This window comes from Teleopsis dalmanni, chromosome 2, assembly GCF_002237135.1.
Source record: "Teleopsis dalmanni isolate 2A chromosome 2, ASM223713v2, whole genome shotgun sequence".
In the NCBI taxonomy this organism is placed as follows: domain Eukaryota; kingdom Metazoa; phylum Arthropoda; class Insecta; order Diptera; family Diopsidae; genus Teleopsis; species Teleopsis dalmanni.
Window position 1 is genome coordinate 71,245,039 of NC_051847.1, and position 6,814 is coordinate 71,251,852.

The window sequence follows — 6,814 nt, forward strand, 5'->3', positions numbered from 1 at the left end:
GTTTTCAGATGATTAGTACAACAATATTTTTTTCATATATAGTAACGACGCAGAATGTTCGTCCCTTTTTACAATAGTTGGTCCTGAGTTGTTGCAATAAATTTTTAAAAAATCAGGAAACAATATTTATGTATTAATTTTAAATATTTATTTATTAAGTTTTATTGCTTCATTTTAACAAAGTTTGTATATTGTATAAGGATATTGTAACCTCGTTCTCTGGCTATGCTCTCGGTTCTTTTCACTTTGGTACCATTGACAGTTTCAAACTCGTCCTTGGGCTAATTTTCGACTAAGTAAGATTTAGTAAGTTTTTATATTCAATATATTAAATAAAAATTATTCAATTTTTATTTCAGATAATATTTAAGATTTTTCTGATATTTAGTACTTCTGACTCATATACATTATTCGCTGTAAAAAGAGTAGAAATAATAAGATTGCTATATAATGATAACTTAAAGGCATTGAAGGCAAGAAACTAAAAATGTGGTGATTGATGATTATTTTATCGCCTGCGTAACATAACCCTAAAATTTTGATTAGTCTTTGAATATTAATTTTACAGATTTCATCTGGTAGATATAGATATAGACTATAAATGATTATCTGAATTTTATTAGAAATAAAGTTTGATGTTAAGGAAGGATGTACTGTCATCTGAATAGGTATATTGCATTGTATCCCTGTGTGTTTATAGTTTACATTGGTTCTAGCACAATATACGTTTGTTGTTAAAAATAGTATAATTTTGAACTCATGAATTTAGCTATCCATTTTATCAGTTAGGTATCAGTAAAGCTAGGAATATAAACAGAATACATTCAAAAAATATATATTGGAAATAACACTAAGAGAATGTAAATACTATCTTTAAATATAAAATAAAGTGCACACAATTAAATGGCAACAAAATAACCTAATGATTAAGATATCTGCTCCAAATGAAATATAGTTAACTGCACTAACTATATCATATGTGCAAACATGACGACTACGTACATGTATGGTTGTGAGCCATAAGAAGAAAAATGCTACTTATCAGATCTATCTTATCACTGCATTTGTCAGAATACAACTTTATTTCGTTGACCCTTAAAGTGCCTATCCGGTATTACTTATACAGACATGTAATATATTGTCTGCTTAAGAAAAGCGCCAAATAGATTTACCAAGCTATAATAAGAGACCCTATACTTAAAAATCTCAAAAGCCAGTTAATGTTCTTTAGGTTTATTCATTGTTACTACAATGACTTCTTATGATTGAAGTCAATCTTATGCCACATCGATTGGTTCAACACTAACTGCTTGCTTAAATCTTCCTCTCTCTCTCTGTTACTTTTTGAAGGTGTTTTTCTTTTTCCGATCTGTTACTAGTGCAATGTACCAACGAAAGTAAAAATACTTTAATATTTATTTTGTTAACTGGTGTAAAATGAGAACATATTTTATTGTATGTGAGATATCATAAATATTAAATCCAAACATTAAACAATAGAATTTGTTTTCATTTCGTTGTACATTCAGATTGTTAAATATTTACATTTATACAGCTTTACTTTAATTCCTTTTATTATGCTAATTAAATAAATCCCATTCTTCAGATATTCCGTAACATTTTTTTTTTTGTAAAGTCAAATGAATTTCCATTTGTGGCCAAGAGATACTTCTTCTCCTATGCACCATATTCTCAGCATTTCATCTGTATTTCGTAATTATTTATGAGTTCATGTTTAGAAATATTCGTGCTTTAGGGAGAAGATGACCAATGAATAATTTCATCTTAATAACATTGTTTTTAATCTGTAACTTTATTCAACTTTTTTCTGTCAAAATTTTGTATTCATAATAAGTATTGTTGTTGTTGTTGAATAATATTTATAGATAAAAATTTGGTCCAAATTTAAATACAAGACAATGGAATTCATTTAAAATATTTGTTAAAAATATTTGCAAATAGAAAATCCAAAAAATCTATAACATTTAATATATGTATAACAAAATATTTTTAACAAAATTAAATTAAATATAATATGTTCTAAATAAATTATACATTTTTTATAAAAAGGTTCTATTCTGAAAGGTTCTATTTTTGAAGTAGAAAAGCACAGTTACATTTCAGAATATATGTATGTGTATTTTATTATACTTAATATCTTCCCTAATTAAAAAAATAATTCACCTACAAGTTCTTCTATGTTCTATATATTACTTATATAGTCAAAAATAGTTTCTATAAAATTAAATATTTTTATAAATAGAATACCCTAGAATATTCTATTTTCTAATAATATACAATAATAAAGTAGAATAAAATATTTAAATAAATCAATACTAAAATTTATAGAGGACCATTTTCTCTTCTTTTCATTTATGGACTACCTTTTAATATCATTTTATGTCGAAGCTATTTCAGCCAGTGCACTTAAGCACTTCTACTTTTTCTTAACTCGAGGTATTTTCAAAACCGCTCTTTACGCCTTGACTGGATTTATGTTTATCACTTCATCAGACTAAACAATAATTGACCTCAGATCTGCATACCTCCCCGAGGAGCCTGTAACCATTCTGAGATTTGTTAAAGCGGTGTTGGTAAGTCTGTCAGTTTTCGTAAATAATTTTAGGGCTCTATCCTTTCTGTATTTTTTGATGGGATCAATCTTGATGTCCCTGAGGATGTCATTCATCCCAATGTAGCATGGAACTTAGAAAAGTCTTTTCAGAGCCCAGAGTCATCGGAATCTATCGGAACCTAATATTGGAATATCAGTTGTATAAATGTTGTAGAGAGTGAAGGAAAGTGGTGATCCACTTTTTTAGCATTAATAATTACTTTTTCATTATTAATGTGAGTACCGAAGTAATATATTCGAAAAAAAGAAACAGCTTTCAAATGAATTCTGTAGATGTATCAGCTTTACAGATTGAATTATTTTCATATCTATAAAATCTGAAACTATAGTAAACTATAAATTGTTATGATAACAAATTCTGTACAGCTAAGATGTTTGTATTACGATTACAGTTTCATAAGCGGATGTTGTGCAACAATAGATTTTAGTATACCGAAATAGCTAAACCAAGAAATTTTTTCTAATACTCTAATTGATTCTTGATTATATCTTGATCAAACTTTAAAGATGCAAATAGTATTGCCTCCGGCGCGTTAGTTAGTAGCCAGAAAGGAGAAAAGAGTTTGAAGAACTCTCTAAAAGTCTCACTCAAAAGGTATCAAAATATTATATTTATACCCATATACTAGTTTATTACATTTACATATATTATATTTATATTAATTATTAATCATGCATTAGGACTATTTAATAACGAAAACAATTTTTTTCCATTTATGATATTTCTGCCCTTATCTGAAAATTAACTCCTCACTCTTCAAGTAAATTTGTGATTACAAGCCTTACATCAGTGACAATGAAGATCCACAAATAACCATAGCATATGTAAAAAGTCTCTCTTAGATAAATCAATGTACCCATAAATATATTTTGTCGTATTCAAATTAAGTGTTCAACTTCTTCAACAAATCTTCTTTTATAGATTGCAACTACTTTAAAGTTACCAACTATAGGGAAGGCGTCCAGGTATATGGAAGGAAGGCATACTAGATTCTGAAAGAAAACAGTATCACTTCACATGATATTGTATCATGTGAAGTGGTTATGGCACATCATCGAATGCTTTCGTTGCTTTTTTTAACAAAAAGTCTTCCACTACGAATGCCTTGCAAAATAGACTGATATGAAGATATTGCTTAATAGAACTTTAGAAACGGGTACCAACTTCTGGGATGTTATTATCAATACCATACAGTACTACCAACTTAAAAAAAAAAAAATTATTGCAGTATTTTCGACATGCGTTTTTCGAATTATAAATTTCGGGTACTTTTTGCAAAGTGGAAAAAACAATAGATCAAAATTTAAAAAATTTTATTAAAATCATACTCAACAAAAGGTAAGAAAGAGTCACTCAAGAAGGAGTAATAAAAGCATGCGATAAATTATGCCTCTACAAGAAAATAGTATTGAAATTTAACAAATAAATATATAATTAATTAATTCAATTATTCTACAGCTGGTTTATGATTTTGCTCTAATATAATACAGCAAGCATATTAATTAGTGAGCTTCTACAGAATGTTACCAAAATTCTAAATTCAATCATATAAGTCAAGTATAGATTTGAGTCAGTTGTATTATGAACACTGACTCTGAGTTCAACCCTTCTTACTTGCAGTCTCAAAAATTTACTTACGAATAAATAAATATAATAATTAATTCCAAGATAACTCCTAGACAACACTCAAAAATACCATACATATTACTAAAAATAATAAAAAGTTGTTGTTATAATGTTCGATATCCTGCCTTCGCAAGACATAGACTATCCTACTTAGGGTCACACTTTTTCTATTCATTAAGAGAGCTAGATTCTATTTCCATAGCTCGTGTCAATGGCTTTGTAGCCAATACCAAGTGGTTATAGGGACAGGTGTCAAATTCTTAGGGTATCACAATGGACCTCATGGTCTAAGTGAGTCTTCGGACGCCCCAGTAACCTAGCCTAACCTAACCTAATGTTCGATATAATTAATATTTTTTATTAAGTATTTGTTTTCATACATCAAAACGGACGTTAAATATTAATTTAATATAAGACCAATATTCCTTAAATTAAATTAATTAATTAATAAATAACATATACACTCTGAAGCTTATGTGTCCGCTGATATGTTTTCTCTTATATGTGATATTTAATATTCCTAAGCTCTAAATAAATGGATTCCTTAACAGAATATATTTGCCTGCTTATTTGGTTAATTAACTGTCAATGCAAATGTGTAGTCCTTCAACTACATTTGCTTTGCTCTTCTTAATTCGTACCCCTTAGTCGAAACAAAGGTCAACACCTAATGTAAAACTGTTGAATAAAATATATGAAAGGCGGCAATCCGACAGTAGCAACTTTTGCTTTTGCTTGTAGCCCAAATAGAGAATGCCAGAGTAAAATGACACTGACATTGCAAATTAAAGTGCTTTGTCCACACTGCAATATGCCAAAGTCAACCCGAGACGATTATAATGATTGCATACATTACTCTTATCCTCTTATCTCCTGACGTGTTTTAACGAAGTTACTTTTTTTCTGCAAATGATATGCTAAGTAAACTTTTTTTTGCTTTCTCTTCCAAATTTCGACAAATGAAATGTTCACTCCAACAAAACGAGTCCAGTCCTTTTGACTGCATGCCTGTACTTAAGTCTGGACATTTGATCATTTGTGAAAGTTCGTATGCAGTGTCATTGTGCTGCCACGTTGGGATGAATCATGGAAAATCTGTGAAGTGGCAGGGTTTGTGATATTAACATATCTAAGGGTCGTTTTGCTATGTCATTAATACTCCAGGATAACCATTTTTTGCTAAGATTTTATTTCAATATTTCTTTCACTCATTACTAAAGTTTTTCTCTACTATGTTATCTTTATTTTTGATGTTTTTGAACGGTTTTAATATTTTTTTGGTATCTTTTTGGTATCTACAACTCTTATTGTCATGCACAATTGACAGTTCAGTTGTCAACAGATTCAACAATTTAAATTCTTAAATTGTGCATTAAAGATGGAGAAAGGACGTTCCTTGTTCTATTCAAGGAATGCACTAAAGTTCTATGGAGTGTAAATGGCTTATTTACTTCATTATTGCAAAAGAAGAAGAAAAGAAAAAGATGCATCTCGTTTACATGAAATGTAAATAAAATTGCATACAAAACAAACGAAACTAAATACAATAAAAGTTTTTTTAAATAAAAGCAAGAAAATTGTGTGTTAAAATGCATTTTGTATGTAAAATAAAAACATCATGATGAGAGTTAACTTCCAAGCAAGGAGAATATAATAAGAATAGAAGAAGAATACAATAAGAATATAATGAGAATATAATTTAAATGTAATAGCAAAAGTCTAGTCAGTGTTGTTGAAAAAATTATACATTAATTTTACTGAATTTAACTGAACAATTTCTATAAATTTCTATATCAAACACAATAGAGTAGAAGATACTTCTAGGAACTAATTATTAGTTCATAAAAAAACACCAATGGGTTTTTGTATAATATCAACCTATTTAATTAAACTAAATTAATATTAAGCCAAATATTTACACAATTTCTAAAAGTTCTTCTTAAATTCCAATTTCAGAACCTTTTTTAGAACCTTTTCTAGATTTTGGAGAGATTTTCATATTTGAATAAATATATGTTTTATTTTCAGATTGTACCTGCAAAAAAAATTTGAATATATTAGTTGAAAAGTAATGACGTTTTCGATTGTTGAATTTAAATTCAATCTAGATTTACTCTCGATCTCTCAAATTTTGTCACTCAATTTTTTTTATGAGATCCTTTCATACAATAAGAAGACCCGTACCTCGGGAAAAAATTTTGTAATTTTTTTCCTAGGAGATATGGACCCATGGGGTTTTGAGAATTGGCATAGTAGACACATTTTCAAATGGCTATATCTCAAGCTCATAAAAAAAAGCTCAAGTCAAGGTCAAATCAGAGATCATGAGGTCATTTTTTGCCAAAATCCGTCCGGTTTGTAAAAGAATGACCCATATTCGTATTTGAACTATGCAATCGAATACTTTAAATGAAAGCAGATCTGTTTTGCTTTAAATATTGGAAAATAATCAAGCCATATGAATATATTCGAATTACTCAAAGAATAATACCTCATTAATTCAAAACTGCACTCTCTTAAATCAAATTCAATATGTAATATATTCTGTCAGG